This window comes from Galeopterus variegatus, unplaced genomic scaffold (genome assembly GCF_000696425.1).
Source record: "Galeopterus variegatus unplaced genomic scaffold, G_variegatus-3.0.2 Scaffold201, whole genome shotgun sequence".
Lineage (NCBI taxonomy): Eukaryota > Metazoa > Chordata > Mammalia > Dermoptera > Cynocephalidae > Galeopterus > Galeopterus variegatus.
Window position 1 is genome coordinate 210567 of NW_007726312.1, and position 21266 is coordinate 231832.

General features: G+C 42.0%; 1 protein-coding gene across 2 annotated transcripts in view; it reads left to right on the forward strand.

Annotated features, from left to right (window-relative positions):
* SMG6 (SMG6 nonsense mediated mRNA decay factor) overlaps positions 1-21266 on the forward strand; it is a 227294-nt gene that overhangs the window by 79510 nt on the left and 126518 nt on the right. The window lies entirely within an intron of this gene.

The following is a 21266-nucleotide window of genomic DNA, read 5'->3' on the forward strand; positions in this document are numbered from 1 at the left end:
TCCATGAAATACTATGTTCCAGTCTGATCATCCCCAAAAGGGATGTCCACTACAGGCTTAACTCACCTGCCGTAGCAGGTTTTCTTATCAGGTTTCTTGACAAGAGAGATACTTTGGCAATAGTTGATTTTTCATGTTCTTTGGAGGAGAGAGAGTTTATCAAAGTCTGAGAGACACGTGGGATTTGGCTAGGTGGATTCTGTGTGGGCAGTTAAGAACGACAGTCATGTTTTGCCCTTTTTGTTTAAGTTTGCTTAAGAACTAATTTGTTTAATACACATCTCTTATTATAAATGATTGTGTCAGAGTTGACTGCTGGTTTCTAGTCAGTCTTCTCAGCAGCGTCCCTGGGTCACTGGCTCAGCATGTGAGTAACCATTCCCAGCTTTGTAATCAGTGTTCTGGGATGAGGTGCTGGCACAGCCCAGAAGTTGTTGCGGTCCTCCTCGCCTTCAAGATATAGCCCTTATGCAATTGCCTGCTTTTGTTGCTTGTTTTTCCTCTTTGGGGGCCTGGATTGTGAGGGGGGATAGAGTAGGATAGGTGGGAAGATTAGTTGTTCTCTTAGTGGTCAGACTCTCCAGGCTCTCTGCTGAGAGTCCTGGCGGGATCCATCTGTCTTGGACTGCAATTCTCTTTTACTGCTGAGCTGGGGCGTGGGCAGCACAGGCCTGTGTAACTCGTGACAGGCCTCCCAAAGTGCCATGATGGCACTGATCCTCATGGAGCTGTTCAGAACAAAAACAGGGTTAGTGCCCTTTTGTTTCTTTTTGGGCATGGGCTCTGAGGCTTGTCTCTGAACCTTATGTTCTCCCCTGCTGGTGACTCTATGTCCTTCCCTGATTTGCCCCCATCATCCCTTGGCTGACAACTGGTTGAGCCCTCAGCTTCCTGTACTTGATCCCCAAGTAGTGCAGTTCAGTAAAAGTAGTAATTAGGTCTTTTACAAATTTATTTTATTAGTGAAGAGAGTTCGTGGGTAATGGGCTGTAATTCTAACACAGCCAGTTTGGAGATTAATAAAAAATTTAAAATGAGTAGTTTTTACCAGAGGCAGTAGGCCTGTTATTTTGAGTTCTCAGCTGAGCCGAAATCAGAGCAGCGTGGGACCCATGGCGGACTGTGCTGCTCGGAGGATGCAGAGCCACGTTCCTTGTTGTTACAGTCTGTGCAGTGCCCGTCCTTGAGGGTGTTTTACGCTGGCATTGGAAAAAAGGAAACCTTGTTTTCCAAGAACTCTGCTCTCTCTCAGCTTGATAAGCATTTAAAAATAAAAGCTGCACAATTGAAATTGGCAGTGCATCTTCATTCTTTTGTCTCTCTGTTTATTTTTTTCCCTCATCCCTCAACATGTGTGCTACAGCCCATGGTTATTACACCCTCAAGAATGATGGCCTGGAACTCAGCAAACTCGCACCAAGGTCTGCCCGCCCTATACTTGGCTGTTTGAAGCTGGCCGAGGCATCAGGGCCTAGCACTGAGAGGCCTGATGGATCAGCCTCAGCAGCTCCATCTGTGGCACATTTCCCTTTTCCCCTGAAGCTGCTGCCTGGAATTTTGAGCTCCTCCAGAATCCTGATTGTCAGCTCAATCTTTCTTGTTAGTTTTTGCAGTTAACTTAATTGATTTGTTTACCTCTCCCTTGGAGAAGCTCAAAAAGAAAGTGCTTTGGCACTAATCAGGAGCAGTTTTGCCTTTTAAAAAAGATTCTTCTGAGCTAAAATTTTATAATACTGACCTAGGGAAGGGAAAAGCTGCATGGCTTTGGCTAGGATGACTGTGTAAGTCCTGTTTGCCCAGGGATAAAACCTGTTTATGAATTATTAATAGCACACCCTTTCACTCGCAGAAGTATCCCAGTTTAGTCAACAAATTTTAGTATCACCCTAGCTGAGATGAATTTAGCAAAAATCAAAACAAAACAAAAAAAACCCCACTCACTACAAACTGTTAATTCTTTGTGTAGAAGTGTAAGGGCTTTGTGAGGCAGTGCCAAACCCTGCCCTAAGCATTGCATGTAGATTCCACTGGAGTCATGCACATGTGACCTCAGAAGGAATTGCTATATTTCTGGCTCTGTGAGCAAGGACTGGCCTTCCCACTTGAGTAGGTTCTGGTTAAGCCAACTTTGAAACACCATGTCACTTGTTCTAGCATTTCTGGTTATCATTGCCTAGTTGGTTGAGTCAGAATCTGGAGTTAGTTTGGTAGGGTGTGGTTTCAGGTTTGCAGACTTCCTGGTTGTTGATTCTGAAGGGTTGGTGCCTGATGTAACTGAATAGGGTGTTACTTCAGGTTAGTAGTCCTTGTTTTTGCCTGGCTGGTTGGACTAAACCTGGTATTACTGTTTCCCAAAAAATATTTTTGGTTTGAAAACTGAAGGTCAGCAGTTCGCAAGTGCAGAACTTGAAGCCAACTCTGTGGTTTGTCTTGTGCCACTGGGCCAGCAGCACTGCGGTCCTGATCAATTGATCTGCAACAATATGAAACCACGAACAGTGACTGCCAGACAAAACTCCATCTCACCCCATTTCCCTATCCAACCTGTCTCTCTGCCCAGATCCCCTTTCTTTTTCCTTGTATGTCTGTCTCTTGGTTATGTATTTCACTTTTTTGGGTCTATCTTTTTCCATCTCCCCGTCTCTTTCCATAACAGTTTTTAATAATGTTTTAGTTAGTTCCAGCCTTTTCCCTGAATGGATCCCATTGGAAAATGCATTTGAAAGGAAACAGTTATACACTTCCCTTCCTTTGAAACTCTGTTGGCACCTTTTCCAGTGCAGTAAACCATACAACATGTATTTTCAGAGTTTCCAAACACAGACATGCTGGCGTTAAATTTATGAAAAACTATTTTATTCAGCTGTATGATAACTGTGACTTTCAGAGATGCTGATCAGATTTGAAATTGGTGCTGACTTTTGGAACTCTAACAGGTTTTCAGATCTCTGCAGGAAATATAGCCACACTGGCTCTTGGGGAGTCTGTGATGCTTTGTGCCTTTTGGCCTTTGATTGCAGGTTGGGCAGGAGGAGTTGGGGCAAGAGATGTGGATGTGGGGATCCCCAGCCACACCCAGAGGAAAACAGGGAAAATCAGTGAGTCAGTGAAGAATATTGTGTAGCTGTGTTGGGCACAGGAACAGAAGGTAAATTCCTCCTATTCATAGAAGGTAAATTCTTTCTTTTTACTCCAGCCAAGACTAGAGGTCAATTAAGACCTGTTTGTGTGGGCCGGCCCCGTGGCGCACTCGGGAGAGTGCAGCGCTTGTGAGCGCAGTGGCGCTCCCGCCGTGGGTTCGGATCCTATATAAGGATGGCCGGTGCTCTCACTGGCTGAGCGCAGTGTGGGCGACACCAAGCCATGGGTTGCGATCCCCTTACCAAAGACAAAAAAAAAAGACCTGTTTGTGTGGTTTGCTATTTTCTTTAGGGTTTGTTTATTGCATCAAAAGCAGCGATGATGTTGCTAATGTTATAAATAATTACCTCACTTCTCCCTTTTATACTTATGGTCTGATGCCAAAAAAAAAAAGTATTAGAATCAGATCTGTCTACTTAAAAGTCTTTGGGTTTGACTGAGCTTGAAATTTGGTCTGTAAGGACAGTGATCTTTCTTAAGGATCCCATCTGTTTGTTCAGGAGATCCCTGGGAATGCTTTTGAAAGAAGCCTTTTAGAAGGGGCTTTCTTCCAGATTGCTCAGCAGCTGAACTGTGTCTTGGCTCTTTTCAGTGTACGTATTATGCCATTTCAGTTTTTCCTTGCTCACCAGCCTAACAGTAGTGGATTCTGCTCCAGGGCATTTTGAGGTAGGTTCTGTACCTGCCTTTATAGACAGTGCTGCTGAAGACAATTCTACAAAAACTGAGCATCCTGCAGGCCATGTGTACCACTCAATTCAGTTAGCAAGGGTTTGTTAAGCATTCTTTATATGTTCTTACTTTTTTGGGGTCAGGGGAAGCTTTTGCTATTGTTGACTGCAGACTTTCCGGAAATGCTTTCTGTATGTCCTCTTTGTTCTCCCCTTCTTCTCCGCCTGTTTGCTGGGTCTTCCCTTTCTCGTCCAACATCCCAAATATCAGCATTTACTAAATATATTATAACCTTGGCCCTCCTCTTCCTCTTTCCCCATTGGATATGGTAAAATTTCATGGTTTCAACTGTCATTTCTATGTGGATCACTCCCAGATCTCTTTACTGCCCTTATCTTTTTCTTGAGCTTTAGCCCACGTTTCTTACTTCTTATTGAACATTTTTACCTGCTATCTCAAACTTATTCAAAATTGACTCATCCTGTTTCTCACATGTTGCAAGTCAGTTTCCTTAGGAAGCAAACTGTTAAGATGAATATTTGCACACAGGCAGTTAGTTAGGGAATGCTCTCAGGGTCGACACCTGAGGAGGCATGAAGGAAGCAGGATTGGGGCAGAGGGAGAAGTTGAATTGTACTGCAGCTGTAACAAAGGCTTTAGCCAGTACTATAGGGAGCTGTGGAGGTGGGCTAGCCCTTCAGAGTAGTCCCAAGTTGGGCAAAAGGGGTTAAATCTTTGACTGCCCTCCCCCTCCTCACCAACCAGTCATTGGATTTGGGAAAGTAGAGTGACAATGGGGAGGTGCCCTTATTAGCTGAGACCAAGTCTGGGAGAGAGGGACTCAACTGAGCTGCCACTGCCAGCACTCCCAGCAGCTGGGGGAATGATGCTTCAGTCCTGGAGGGGAATCTGGGCAGTGAACCAGGTCATCTATTGCCCCACCAAAATGGTTCCTCCTATGCACAATATTTCTGTTATTGGACTGGTGTCCTCTATAAACTCAGGCTGTCTTGGCCTCACCGTGTCTATTTTTAAGTTCAGTTTATATAAAACAATAATGCACAGATTTTAAGTGTTCAGTTTGATGAGTTTTTTTGTTTTTTGTTTTTTGACTGGTAAGGGGAACGCAACCCTTGGCTTGGTGTTGTCCGCACCACGCTCAGCCAGTGAGTGCACCGGCCATCCCTATATAGGATCCAAACCCGCGGCCTCAGCACTACGAGTGCCGCACTCTCCCGAGTGAGCCACAGGGCCGGCCCAGTTTGATGAGTTTTGACAAATGCTAACCCCATTTTATTCTTTTTTTCTTCTTTATCTTGTATGTTAAGAGTATTTGAAAATAACAAGAACCATCTTGAAATAACTTAAACAAGAAAGGAAATGTACCACAAGGAACTTGAGGACAAGGATATAGACAGGTCTGCAAAAGGGAATGAAATCAGGAAAGCCCTTTTTCTGCTCATATTTCTATATATTGCCTGCCCTCCTGCCCTACTCCTCTTCCTGGCACATACTAAGGGTTCAATAAATAGCAGCTTTAATTATTATATCATTTTTGTATATGTGTATTTTTACAAATAGAGCTATTTGACTTTTTTTACTGGCTATCTATTCCACTGTATGTGTGTCCAGTAATTTATTTAAGTAGTTCTCTATTCATGGATATTTAGGTTGTTTGCTGTCTTTTCCTGTCTAAACTATATAACAGTGAATTTCTTCAGTCACATCATTTCACACATCATCTTTACCTCTTAAGTTATTTTCACTTTCTTCTTTGATTTATAGTTAACTGCATGTCCTATTAGACTTAGGCTCCTTGAGGGTTCAGTTCATGTCTGATTGTCTTTGAAAACTAAATGCCTAACGCAGGACTTTGCATGTGGTAGCTACTTAGTAAATGCTGACTGTGGGACTAAAGAAATGTACTGGTCCAACACCATGTGAAGTACCGCTTAGAACAGCTCAGTTCTGAGAGCCAGGCACGGCAGTGAGTGCTTGGGATTTACTGGAGTCTGTGCTGTAGACCCTGCCCTATTGGGATTTCTAGTCTAGTGGGGAAAGTTTGATGGATTGTATCCTGTGCTTGGGCAGCTGTGAGCCGTGTGCCCAGTGAGTGTTATGGATAGAAATACTTCCAGAGTCCATAGGAAGGAGGCCTGTCAGGCAAGTACAGTACAAGTTTGATATATGCTGGATCTTGAAGGAAGGACTTAGATAACAGAGAGAAAATAGGTAAGCTTTGGAGAGTGGGGGGTGGGAGAACGGCCAGCCATTCAGGAGCAGGTTTGCTATTTGTTTGTTCCTGTCTGTGGTCATTCACCATTTTTTAGTGTGGGACCCTTTTTAAAAAGAAAGAAAATGCTTTATAAATATAAACGTGTTAGGTCTTTTGAGCCAGGCAGAAGCAGGTCATTTCTATCCTCCAAATGGAGGAACTCTCACCAAGAAAGTGAATTAAACTGGTGCTTTAAAAACTGTCTGTTTGGGGGCCGGCCCGTGGCTCACTTGGGAGAGTGTGGTGCTGATAACACCAAGGCCACGGTTCGAATCCCATATAGGGATGGGTGAGCATGGTGCTGACAACACCAAGTCAGGGGTTAAGATCCCCTTACTGGTCATCTTTTGGGGGGCGGGGGGACTGTCTGTTTGGCAGGAGGTGCTAATCCTAGAATTATAGAGTTTTGTTCTCTGTACCAGTGTTCAAACATAAATTTAGCTTTTAAATCCCCTTGCTTTATAGCATGCTGTTAAACTTTTTGTTTTAGAAATATCCCAAAAATGTGCATAGACTGAATTTTACAGTTGAGACAATTGACAATTCTCCCTTTATATTCATACATCTATGTTTATATATGTATATATTTAATTGCATGAATATATATATATATATATATATATATATATATATTTTTTTTTTTCCTTTTTGTCTTTTTTCGTGTCCGGCAACGGATCGCAACCCTCAGTGTCACGCCCGTACCGGGACCGGCAACGGGATCGCAACCCTCGGTGCTACTCCCACACCTTGCTCAGCCAGTGAGCGGGAACCGGTCTATATGTGGGATCCGAACCCTCGGCGGGAGCGCCACCACACTCCCAAGCGGCGCACTGCAGCAGTGCGCCACCGGGCCGGCCCTATATATATATATTTTTTTTAATTTATTTTTTGCTGCTGACTGGTATGGAGATCCAAACCTACGACCTTGGTGTTACCAGCACTACATTCTAACCAAGTATTCTAACTATCAGTAGTACCACACTCTAACCAAGTGAGCTAACTGGCCAGCCTGCATATATATTTTAATATATCATCTTGTCTTTTTAATACAAGGATATTTTTAACGTTATGTCACTTTCTCCTTTATCTGGGGTTTTTCTTTAAGATTTTAGAATTCTTCAGTCTTCATTCCTGGTTGATCACCAGTCATCAACTGCATATACCACTTGCGTTTGGGTTTCTCTGAACCTTAGTCTATCTGTTACATACTGAATGTTGAGTTCAGTATGAACATTAGCTATCAGGGATCTCTCTGCTTAAAGAAACCCTTCATGGATCTTTTTGAAATAAGAATTATTATTTCCTAATTTAGTGTTATTTTAACTTACTTTTATAGATCTTCTTAAAGCACAAAATATCTATCAATAATATAACATTCTTATATCTGTGTTTTTGGAAAGATATTTTTGGATTTTGATAGATATATATTTTGTCTCACCCTATAAATAATTGTGGGATATTTCTTGAGTATCTTTTAATAGTATGTAGTAAAAGGCCATGTGTTATAAAAACCTTTTCAAGGTATTACGTTTTTCACACAGTATCTCTTGCTTAGAGTTTATGTTAAATTATTTTAGAACTCTGTGTTGAGACGAGTTGTTTTTCCTGAGGAACTGATACACTTATTCCTTTCCAATAATGTCAACTATACAATTGTTGGTGTTTCCTTTTTTACTTTGGCTGCCAGGAAAATCAGGCAGATTTTAAGTCCATTCATGGTAGATCGTTAACCCATGTGATTGACATATTTTCCTTTTTCTTGGTCCTGATTTTCTAATCTACTTTAATGTTATTTCTTTGTGTGTGATTTTGCTCTAAGTTGTCATAAGTCTTGCGGAATGAGGTATAAAAGAATAAATATAAACAAAAAAACCTTAAACTAGTTTAAAACTAGACATATAAAGGTTTCAAACAATGTATATAGGTTTCAGTAAGTATTGTTGACAAATTGACCAATCAGCCAACTGAGTGCAAATTTGGAAGGGCTGTTATTAAAGGGAGTGTCCATTTAGAGCTTCTAGGTCAGGGGGCTAGGTGGTGCCTCACTGGGTTTCTAGTCACCTTCATTGAGTGCTGCCTTTCTCATTTTCTTCCTTGGCATAATTTCTTTATTTAGCTGTTATTCCGGTGACCCCTTTTCTACTTTAAAGTAGATGCATCTTAGTGGGTGGGGTTGGATGAAGTCATTACCTACTCAGTCTAGTTTGGTCGTTGATCTTGAATTGTAAGGCTTTGAGGAATCATTTTATTTATTTATTTATTTATTTTTATTGAATCATAATTGATTGTATATGTTGTTGAGATTCAGTGTTGAGAGGAATCATTTTAGGGTTAGTTGCTGCAGCAGAGCCAGATGAGTGTGTAGATCTGGATATTCACAAGGATCCACCAAACAGTTATGTCTTATTGTTGGCCTCATTTTTCAGTACTGAACCCTCAAAGTTTGTTTGATGGCTCTAATCTTCACATTCTGCAAACTTCCTGAAAGAGCTAACTTCTCCGAAGGCCTTTAAAAGATCCTTTCTATCCTGGGTACCTACCTGCCCTACCTACCTCAGAATTGTTTCATTGTTGAATTGTTTACAAACTGTCAGACTTTTCAAAATCCTTTAGGAAGCCGTAAAATGAAAAGAAATTTATTTAATCTATTAAAATGGAAGTCAGGTACTTCTCTGCCCCTGTACCTGCCATATCAGAGGACCTTTCTCTGAATCAGGATGTCTGCAGGCATTATTGCTCATTAATTTTTACTTTAGGTTCCTGAAGCTTCTTACCAACAGCGGTGGGTTTCAAGCTGTTTGAATCAGTTGCCAGATCTCTCTCTGCTCTATCAGAAGGGATGTAGCTATATTTATTTCCTCTCACTGTTGAAGCAAAAACTTCCTTTTAGATTGGTTAATGGGTAGGCCTCTTAGGAAGCCTCCATCACATCTCTTCTCCACAAGCTTAAATAACTTCTGACATAAGACACCCCAGTTCTGCTGTATGGAATTCAATAGGGACTTACCTGCTTGATGTAATTAAAAAGTTACCACTCTTTTCTACTCCCCTTTGCTTCCCTCAATTATTGGGAGAGAGGCAAGCTTTCTAAAACCTCTGGCAAGCACCATAGAAGCAGAAACTCTGTCCTATAAGATGTACTTGTAACTGTTACAAATGAGAAGCTGGAATGGCTGGCCCTCTTCACCTGGGCCCTATTACTAAAGAGGCTCATGCCAGCATGCCATTCTGCTGGCAACAGCTCTATTTGCCCAAGAGAGAACGTGTATTTTGAATAACCCTGAAGTCAGGCAGGAACTTCTGAGTGACAAAAATATCAACCCAGAGACACAACAAAGGTGGAAATGGCCAGAGTGTTTTGACTGGTGCTTGCTTGCTTGCTTGCTTTATCTATCTATCTATCTATCTATCTATCTATCTATCTATCTATCTATCTATCTTATCCAATCTATCTAATCTATCTATTTATCATCTATCTATTCTCCAGGAAATCTATAGGAGTACCGTTTCTAAAATTGCATGAGTATTTCCTGGGAAAAATGAAGCAGTCATTTAGAAGTGTTCTTATATTTAGAAGTGTTTTTATTTTTCCTTGTAGAGAGTAGATGGTTTGCTGTCCGTCTTGCCAAGATGTATTGATAGAGTCCCCAGGACATTTCTTGGCCCAAGGGCCCCATATAAAGGAAGAGGGAAACCCAGGCTGTCCTCTGGAGAGGTCCTAGCACTTCTGGAGGTTATTTTCTCACCTTTGAAGGTACCAGTTGTGTTGTAACGCTGTAAAGACCTTTGGAATCAGCCTGATTGAGGGTTTGAATTCCGCACTCAGTCACTCACCAGCTGTCTGACCTTGGCGAAGAAAGTTTACTTACCTTCTCTGAGGTTTAGTTTCCTTGTCTATATCAAGATTTTTTTTGGAGGGGGCAGCTGATTGGTATAGGGATCCGAACCCGTGATATTGGTATTATCAGCACCACACTGTAACCAAGTGAGCTAATAGTTTTCTTTTCTATAAAACAGGGTTACAAATGCCAGTTTTCAGGGTTTTCTGAGTGTTAAATTAGACAACATACGCAAAAAACCTTGCCCAGGGTCTTGGTACATACCAGGCACTCAGTAGATGTCTAGTTTTCCTTACCAAATCAGCTTCTAGTTATGAACTCTTACCATCCGAAGTAAAGGGTCAGAATAATGTCCTTCTAAAAGTCATTTCTCTGTTTTTAAAAAACATCTTGAATAATTTTACTAAGATATAATTGATGTATTTTAAACTATGTATATTTAACATGTAGAATGTTGGCTAATATACCCTCTACCAGGAAAGTAAAATGGTGTTAAAGACCGAGATACACAAAATGGTGCCTGAGAAAGTTTCCCGGAAAACCCCCACCCAGAAAAATCCCCTAGCTGCCATGTCACCTTCCTGCGCGTGCAATTTTGCCAGCCTATGAGAAAGTCCCAGCTCAGCTTAAACCCCGCTCGCTTCCCTCCCCTTCCTTCTTAGCCAATAGGAACAGTCCAGCTCAGCCTAACTGGATATAAAGGCCCACCTCAACTCTCCCTGCTGCTGCTCCCACTTTCGAGAGGGCAGCCTGCTTGTTCATTTTGCCTGCCTAGTACACTTCGGTTGAGTCCCTGTCTCCTGGTGTGTCTTATTTTGCGCTTGGGCTGGGGTTTTTCCTTTCATAGAATATTATGAATTTTGAGCTATGTGTGCATTTATAAAACCATCACCACAATCAAGATAATAAATAGTAAACATATCCTTCACAACCAAGTTTCCTTGTGTCCCTTTCCCTCCCAGTCCCTAAGCAACCATCGATTTGCTTTCTGTCACTGTAGATTAGTTTGAACTTTCTAGAATTTTATATGAATGGAATTCAACAATATGTTCTCTTTACTTTGCTTATATGATTTTGACACTTATCCGTGTTGTTGAGTGATTCAGTAGTTTGTTCCTTTTTATTATTGAGTAGCCTTCATTGTATGGATATACAACAATTTTTTTATCTGTTCACTTGTTGATGAACATATGGGTTTTTTCTAATTTTTGACTTAGGAATAGAACTGCAGTGAACATTCAAGTATAAGTCTTTGTGTGGACATATGCTTTCATTTCTCTTGGGTAAATACCTGGGAGTGATATACCTGGGTCATTTGTTAAATGTGTGATGTAATATTTTAAGAAACTGCCCAACTGTTTTTGAAACGTAGTCATATCATTTTAACATTCTCAAAGGAGTGTGTGAGAATTTCAGTTACTCCACATCCTTGGCAACACTTATTATTGTCTGTCTATCTTTTTTATTATAGTCAGCCTAGTGGTTGTGGAGTTGTGTTTGTGGTTTTGATTTGCACTTCTTTAATGTCAGCCATCTTTTCATGTATATTTGCCATCCATATATCTTCTTTGCCCAATTTTTTGTTTATCTTATTAAGTTGAAGGAGTTTTTTATGTATTCTAGATGTACATGTTTTACAAACATTTTCTTCCAGTGAGAAAATTTTCTGTGTCACAAGCCACAAAATGAAAGCCACTTTTCATTTTTATCTTTTGAAAAGCAAACTTTTAAAATTTTGATCAAGTCCCCTATTTTTTTTAAAGTTTGATCTTTATTTACAGATGTATTGGCAAAGGGGCTGTTTGTAACAGAGTATTGGAACTGATGCTGCCATTAAAAAAAATAAATATGTGTCTGATTAATAGTTGAAAGTAGCACTGAAACTGCATAAGCAGTTTAATTTATAAAGAAAACAATGTTAAGGCTCACGTTTTATGCAACTTTTCCACACTGACTACACTTGCTTGAAGAATGCACATACCGTTGGTTTGAGATTTGTACATTTACTTATTTTTTGAGAAGGAAGAACATGTTTAAACAGCTCTCTAAGCCTCTGCAATTCGTTCTTCTTATCTTTCTTCACTTTCTCATCACCTTCACTTTGTGCTGCTTGATGTGGATTTTACTGATCCAATGAGTCACAGCCTTGATGATGAAGTTCTTTTGCTTACTCTTTATTCTTTAGACAGAAGTTCTGTCTACAGTGAACTTTCCCTTCTTTTTTCTTATTTTCCTTTGGTTGCCCTGGCAGTTTCTTGCTCAGACTGATAAGGGACCACACAGCTGGGCATCCCCAGCAGCTCAGGCCAGGCAGCACAAGATGAGAATAAGGGGCTGCAGCATCTGGACAGGATACTCAGCTACTACTAGTTGAGAAAGTATCCCCAAAATGTCTCAGTGTAACCCTTTCCTAAGTCAGATCTTTTTGGGGTTTGGTTACTTTTTTTTGTTTGCTTTTTTAAAACTTTTCATTTTAAAATAATTATAAATTCACAGGATATTGTTTTTAAATATACAGGGAGGTCCTATGCACCCTTCGCCCCTCCTTCCCCAGTGTTAGCATCTTGTATAACTTTAGTACATATTAACATCATGAAATTGACATTGGTTCAATCCACAGACTTTATTCAGATTTCACCAGTTACATTTGGACTAGTGTGTGCAATTTTATCACACATGTAGCTTTATGTAACTACTGCCACAATCAAGATGCCGAACTGTTCCGTCACTACAGCTCACTCACGCTATACCCCTTTAAAACCATCCGTACCCTCTTCCACCCCCAAATCCTAACCCTGGCAACCACTAATCTGTTTTTCATCTCTATTATTACATTATTTCAATAATATTATATAAATGGGATCATCTAGTATATAACCTTTTGAAATTGGCTTTTTCACTAAGCTTAATTTCCTGGAGGTCCACAGCTTATTGCCCATTATCAATTGTTTGTTTCTTTTTATCACTGAGTAGTATTCTGTGGTACTGAATGTTCCCAGTTTCTTTAACCATTCACCCTTGGAAGGACATTTGGGTTGTTTCCAGTTTGGGGCAATTATGAATAAAATTGCTGTGAACATTTGTGTACAGGTTTTTGTGCAAACATAAGTTTTCATTTCTCTGGGATAAAACCCAAGAGTACAATTGCTGAATCATATCATAAGTGCATTGTCAGTTTTAGAAGAAACTGCCAAACAATTTTCCAGAGTGGTTGTACCATTTTATATTACCGTCAGCAACAGATATGTGATCTGATTTCTCTGCATCCTTTCCAACATTAGGTGGTGTTACTATTTTTTATTTTAGCCATTTTGATAGATGTGTAGTAATATCTTATTGTAGTTTTAATTTTCATTTCCCTAATGGCTAATGATATTGAACATCTTTTCATGTGCTTATTTTTCTTCTGTATATCCTCTTTGGTGAAATGTCTGTTCATGTCTTTAGCCCGTTTTCTAAATGTGTCGTGTTTTCTTACTGTTAAATTTTGAGAGTTCTTTATATAGTCTAGATACCAGTCCTCTGGCAGATATGTAGTTCGCAAGTATATTTTGCTAGTCTGTAATTTGCCTTTTTATTTCTTACAGGGTCTTTTTTAGAGCAAAGTTTTTAATTTTTATGATGTTTAGTATATCAGCTTTTCCTTTTATGGATTGTGGTTTTGAATTCTTCACTTCGTCCTATGTTCTGAAATTTTTCTCTTATTTTTTCTAAAAGTTTAATGGTCTCATGTTTTACATCTTAGTCTTTGATCTATCCTGAGTTAACTTTTTTTTTTTTTTCCTTTTTTGTCTTTTTTACTGACCGGTAACGGGATCGCAACCCTCGGTGTCGCGCCCGTACCGGGGACCGGCAACGGGATTGCAACCCTCGGTGTTGCGTCCGCATTGCGCTCAGCCAGTGAGCAGGAACCGGCCTCCACATGGGATCCAAACCCTTGGCGGGAGCGCCGCCGCGCTCCCAAGTGGCGCACTCTCCAGTGCACCACTGGGGCGGCCCCTGAGTTAACTTTTTTTTTTTTTCCTTTTTTGTCTTTTTTACTGACCGGTAACGGGATCGCAACCCTCGGTGTCGCGCCCGTACCGGGGACCGGCAACGGGATTGCAACCCTCGGTGTTGCGTCCGCATTGCGCTCAGCCAGTGAGCAGGAACCGGCCTCCACATGGGATCCAAACCCTTGGCGGGAGCGCCGCCGCGCTCCCAAGTGGCGCACTCTCCAGTGCACCACTGGGTCGGCCCCTGAGTTAACTTTTGAATAAGGCGTGAAACTATATCAAGGTTTATTTTTTTGCATATGGATGTCTTATTGCTCTAGCACCATTTGTTGAAAGGCTGTCCTTCCTCCTTTGACTTAACATCAGGAAGAATGATTTGTCTCGCTTTATTCTTCTTTTTCAAAATTGCTTTTAGCTATTCTAGATCCTTTACTTTTCCATATAAACTTTAGAATGAGCTTGTCTTTGTCTACATAAAAACTTTCCTGAGATTTTGATAGCAATTGCATTAAACCTGTAGATCTATTGGGGGAAAATCAACATTTCTACAATGTTGAGTCTTCCAATCTATGAATGTGATAAATCTCCCCATTTATTTAGGTTGTCTGATTTTTTTCATCAGCATTTTGTAATTTTCAGCAAAGAGACCCTGTGCATGTTTTGTTAGACTTACACCTAAGTATTTCATTTTGCGGATGTACTGTTGTAAATGGTATTGTGTTTTTAATTTTGGTTTCCACAAAGTTGTCGTTATCTCAGAGCATTTTGTGCAGAACTGTGGTTGGAGAAGTCTGAGGTTTTTGTGTTATTCATAGCAAAAGAGAGGAGCAGTTGGAGTGTGAAGCCTGAGTCACAGGCATCTGAAAACCAGGTATGGAAACAATGTGGGCACAGACAGACTTGGATTCAAATCCCAACTCTGGCACTTACTAGCTTTGTGTCCTTGGGCAAGTCATTTAACTTCTCTGAGCCTGCTTCCTCAAATGTCAAAAAGGGAAAACAATACCTCCTGTGCAGATCTTTCGTAAAGCTTTGAGATAATATACGTAAATGCTGTGTGCGTTTATCTTAGTTTTTACTTCTGGCCACAGTGGAATCATGTTGCTCCTGGTTAGGATTCAAGAGTGAGAGGCAAGTATGCCTACTGTTATGAGCAGCAAACATTTCTTGAACCTCTCCATGGTGTTAATTTTCATGGATGTGGAGTCTTGACATAACTTGCCCTCAAAGGTCTTATAATTTTGTTGGTGAAACATGCTATATATATAAAAATTCCAAGACAAGGTATTGCTTGTTAAGTTCCAAATACATGGGGCATCACGTATTTGAGTGCATCAAAGAACTTTCTCTTCCTGGGTTTTGTTTGCCTTTTTGTATTTGTACCCTGTTCATCAGGGTGGCTTCTGGATGTTGTTGATGAGAGAATGTATGGGGGTGGGAGGGGGTATGTACAGATTTAGGGGAAGGGAGCCATGTGGGAATACGTAATTAATTTTATACTTTCCCCAGTAAACCATCGACCCTTTTTTATGATGTCATGAGGGATTCCTTAATTTTGCAGCTGCTTCCTGATTACGTCAGAGAGGAGCCTCTCACCCCACAGCCTGGAGCTGCACTCATACAAGAATTGGAAACAAATGAAGTGCTGAATATCTAATGGCTTCCACAGGGAGAGCCAGTTCAGACTTCCCAGGCCTCCTCATGCTAGGTCTTCCTCAAGTATTTCTGACCCCCTGTAGTGTCTTTGTTCTGGAAAGACAGGACTTGGCCCAGAGCCAAGTGGGCAGGAGCCTGGGGACTCCTTGAATACATACTTCCCTTCCTCCAGGTGTTCTGCAGTTCCCTTTCTTGGATCTCATTTGGTGGGCGTTACCCATCTTGAGTTCTCAGGATCCTCTGGAACCTGCGTAGAGTAACTGTAAGAGTCCCTGAATGTTCAGCAGTCTTCATCCCTTCCCTTCCTCGCCCACCAACATCATCTCCACCTTCTTTAGATTTTTTTTCTGCAGCATTTTTCACAACCATGCATGCACTCCTTTCCATTCCCTCTTCCACCTCTGTTACAGGAAAGATGTTACACTTATTTGGCATTATAAAGTATATGAAGTGCTCTACATATAATTTCCCTTAATTTAAACAAGTTCATGCTCTCTTAGCTTACCGACTGGTCTCCTTCACTGTTACCTTTTTCCAGCTACCCGTATCTGTTCTAAATGCTTTAACTAGATTAATCTTCATAAAGTACTCACCATTGTTTTGTTCAGAAACGTTGAGTGAGTGCCCCCTCACTGTCAAGTTCATGTTCCCTGTTCTGACATTGCAGGCCCTGTACTTTGTGGTCCTAGTCACACATCAGGCAGAATACAATGCCTATGTGTTCCTACTTATATGCTTCATGTAGTACATGCAGTCCCTCCTGTATCCTCTAGTTCTGTCTCTATTCATCTCTCAAGCCTAGTTTACAAATGGTCTCCTCCAGGAAACTTTCTCTGATAAACACTAGCTAAAATGATTTCCTTTCCCTCTGGTAATAGAAAGCATCTTACGTCCATCTTCCTTATAGCATGTAATACATTGTCTTGAATTATAGTTACTTGGATAGTAGGTATTCTCCATGTCATTCTCTTTAGATTATCATCTTCTCACAGGCAGGATCCAATTTTCCTTTATATCATCCATAATTGGGCACCCAAGTAAATGTTTCTAGAATTAATGGGAGTGGTCACTTTTATTTTTTATTTTTTTTATTTTTTTTAAAAAAAAGATGACCGGTAAGGGGATCTTAACCCTTGACTTGGTGTTGTCAGCACCACGCTCTCCCAAGTGAGCCAACCAGCCATCCCTATATAGGGATCCAAACCCGTGGCCTTGGTGTTATCAGCACCACATTCTCCCAAGTGAGCCACGGGCCGGCCCTTGGGAGAGGTCACTTTGTTAGGAGGTTGGGATTTCCTTTGCCCCCACGTCTCCCCACTTTTCAGAACAGGTCTAGAAGAAGCCAGGGTTTTATAATCCTAGAAAATCCAAAGGGAGCAGTAGGCATGACAGTGAGGGCTCTTAGGGAGGAAATGTTTCCACGTTCCTCTGTCTAGTCTTGGCTGTACCTGTTTAGGGATATGTCATGGCTTGCTTTATGACCAGTCAGCCTGTGTTCTGCCATTGTATATGAATAATTTGCCTAGGTGTATCAGTGCCTGATTCTTCTGACTCATTCATTCTGCTCCTCAGGGAATAAAATGATGCTCCGAGGGCATGGACATCCCTGCTTTTGCTCTGACATTCTCTTGTTGTCTGGTTCCTATACAGTGACTGCCTCCTCTTCAGCCAGCAGCTGCCACAGGGAACTCTGTGGCTCAAGCAGCAGCAGTTGAAAGATGCTCTCATTGCCCACTTCCTGTAGACAAGGAAGTTTTGGTGGACTGCTCAGGAGCTGTGCCAGTCCTGTGTCTGACTGGTGACTGATTCATGAGAAAAGCAGCCTTATGTCTGAAAGATAAGAGCCAACAAATCACCTCCAGGTGGTGATAGTTTGGAGGTGACCAACCATTTCCTTTCTTTGGAAGGAGATGGTGGGGAGGGAATCAGTGAATAAGTGGTCTTGCCTACATTTTTCTTCAACTATTAGTGAAACAGCCAAGCAGATAGTTGGTTCTCTATGCTAGAATGGCTAGTTGACCCCAGTGCCCCCTGAATCTCTTCTGCTTCTGTCAGGGTATCAGACTTATGTGTCATCCATCCTGTCTTTTCCCTTCATTATTCTTCTCATCCTCATGCCAGGAAGCTGGCTATGTAACCAAGAGAACTCTGCTAATTCCACTGCTGCTAGATTTTTCTGTGACCAGTATCCCATCAATACTGGTTTCCTCCAAATCTCTTCCTGACAAAAAGTCAGTACGCTGTCCTGGGAGTTGGTCAGAAGTGATGATTCTGAACCACTGTCCCTTGGCTGGGATTAGAGGGCCCAAGCAGGTGGGCCTGCCTCCCCTCCCCTCCTCTTCCCTCTCCACCCCTCTTGTCTCACGCCCATTTCCTGCAAGAGGATGCTTTGCCATCCTGGAGCCGTCAGGCACAGCTTTGCTTTGGCAGCACCATCGCACACACAGTGGTGGGAGAGGGGACATGTTTATCACTTTTCCTGGAGATTATCTGTTTAAGCACTTCTCTGACAGTTACAATAACAAGGGCAGAGTGTTGTGTTTCCCAGCAGAAGGACACTTGCTGTTGAAAGATGTATAGCACTAATTAGAAATACATAACATCCGGCCACATGGCAGCCTTCTCCCGGCCGCTCCATTTCCTGATTTCATGCAACTTTGACGACAGTTGGTTTATGTTTTCCATGAATATGTTCTCAAAAAATGAGAAAGTCTCCCTGTTACATAGGAGTGAAAGAGTATTTCTGTCTGAGCAGGTATTTGGCCACAAGAATACTGGGAGCTGTGGTCAGCTGCTCACATGTGGGAAGGGGCAGAACCAAGTTCAGACCTCAGGTGACTTTCTTGGTAAGAAATATTTCCGTCTGTCTTCCTTAGCCAAATCTGTCCCCCTAAATCCTTGAGCAAGCCTGCTTTTAGAAAGAAGGGGAAAGGCTATTTCACAGTGTTAATGAGTTCCTCACTCATGTCAGGCTCTTGCTACCTGACACAAAGCCAGAGGAACCCAGGCAAATACCAAGGCAAACAATGCCTTTTCCTCCCCTCCCCACATTGCTTGTTGGCCTGGCCCAGCCACACTCTAGGGATATATATGGGCATTTGTCAGATGAGGGCCAGTTTCCTAGGTCTAACCCCAAAGTGGGTGGACTCTGGGAATCTAGACGCTGTTTTCCAACCCACTTATATAACAGTGAATACTCTAAGGAGTGGTATCTTATGACTTCTAGCCCACAGAAGCCTAAGTGAGATGAATAGCATCCCCTGAAGATACCATGCACTTGATACATTTCTCACTTCAGGCACTGGGTCCAACTTGCTATGGTTACTTCAAAAATAATGAATTTTTTTCACTCTATTGAAAGGTCCTAAGGTTGCTGAGACCATGTTTTCTTTGTGGTTGTGCTCTCCATGATACCTAGCACGGGGTCTAGCATATTATAGATTCTCAATATGTGCTTGTGGCACCACTGAGCCACAGGCCTTCCAGAAAGTCCTCCAGGTAACTTGGCCAGTCAGAGGGCTGACAAAGACCCAGACATTCTGACCCCCTAGATAGCTTCTGATATCTCCACCTGCTTGATCAAGGCAGAGCAGCTTACTGGTTTGTCCCTCTGCTCCAGTCAGACCAGACACATTGCAGGTCGTGCTATCGGGCCTTTCCTGGGGGGTGGGGGTGGTAAGATGACATAACCATGACCAAGAGCAGAGTGATCATGAAGCTGCCTTCTGTCTGCTGCTCTGAGGTAGTTGAGCCCTTCCAGACCTACACCAAAGAAGCTCCAGTTGTTACTACCCTGCCTGGTCCCCGGACCTTATTGCAGGAGGCTTAACACAAGGAGCCAAACTGGACTCCCCAGAGGCCACAGATATCATTGTTTTTAAACCCTTGAGCCCTAGCCCCTCACCTTGAACTCTGAGAGACAGTCTAGTTGGAGATTGCCATTTGTTGTAAAAATAGAAATGGGCTTAGTGAAAGTAATTTCTCTCTGTTCCACCTTATTCTTACCCAGGCTAATGAGAGTGTCTTATTGTAGCCTTGTGCTTCTCAAAATGCCAGTCTCTTGGAGCTAAGGTATCCCCTTCGATACCTTCTAGCCTTCTGTGTGCAGCTAGCTTCTGCCTAAGATGCCCAGTTGATGAGAGGGCACTAATGTTTACTGGGTACCACCTACCAGGATGGGGCCTCCACTTGTCCTATCCCAGCTTCCTCTATTCTGGACTTATTCTCTCATTCCAGGCTTTGTTGCTAATTAAAGGCAGGATGCTCTATAGGGATGGGTGGAGGGGAGAAATTGGCAACTTTTCTTGGGACGGCATGCCCATCTTCCCCTTCCCTGCTTTCCATCCCCCATCCTCTTGGTTCTCGCATGCTTGTTTTCTGTCTCTGTAACAGTTTTAGGGCCTTAACAGGTGAAGAATGAGTGGCAATCTATTCTAATCACATGGATTGTTATCATTTCCTTACTGCCTGCCACAGTTGAGTTGGAAAATTAGAGGGTGTTATTTGGGACCTTGGGCATCTGGAAGGATTGTAGGAAAGCCACAATAGAAGAATAGCAATACTGCTGCTGTTCATATGTTAGGCCCTTCTGAGTAGCAGCCTACTCCTTCTTACTCCCAGGACTTTCAAAAGTGGTTTGGGGAGGGCTTTATATACTCTGATCATACTTGCTTCCATGGCGAAGAGTATTAGGAATAACTGTGGTTGTGTAACATCTCCTGGAGTAACAACTTCAGTTAGGCCACATTGACAAGACTAGTGAGCTAACAAGAGAGGGTTCCCCCTGGCTATTGAGGTTAAAATGCAAGGCAGGGACAGAGATCAAACATATGGCTATTTATCCTTTTAACACTTGGAGATTCTGAGAGTTCTCCTGTATTACAGAGGGAATTAGCAGATTAACTGCTGCCAGAGCGAATGAGCCTGGTCCCTGATTCCATCTCCTGTGGGTGTTGGGTGTCTCCTCCTCTGAGGCTGCATGTTGGACTGCTGCCTTCTGTTTGTCACCGATTCCTCTCAAGTCCAGATGAGGTGGCTTTCAGGGAGGGCTACTGATAAAGAATAGGTACAGGAAGGGATTTGGGAGTATGTTATGTAGCTCCCACTAACAAGGTGGCTCCTTTCAGAGATCTGCAACAGGAGGAAGTCAGCCAGGCTGAAAAAGTGAAGGAAAGAGGGTGCTGGTACTAGGAGCCCGATTAATTTTTTAGCCCTAAGGGAAAGAATTAGTGAAAATAAAAGCTAACACTGATTAAGTGCTTATTATGCACCAAGCCCTGTTCTATACAAAATTAACTCATTCAGTGAAAATAGGTTATTTGTGATGTGTGTTCTCTTAGGAGGATGAACATAGAGGAGGAACCAAAGGTTGTGATTCAAGAAGATAATTTTTAAATTTCTATTTTTCTGATCTTTATGATTGTGTTCCTGCTAGCTACACAGTAGAGAGACTGATAATCAAACCTGAGGTCTTGTTACTATGCCTTTACATTGTAATTAGCCAACTAAAAGCAGAGATTCTGCAGCTGTGGCTCAAACTGCGGTCCTTGAGGTAACTGGTCCTGGGGAAGCGATGGGATGCAGAATTTACACAGGTGATCCTTTCAATGTCATCGAGTACTTATCTATATGCCACGCACTGTGGTAAGTGCTTCCCACACAGTATCTTCTCCCGCCTCACTACCACCC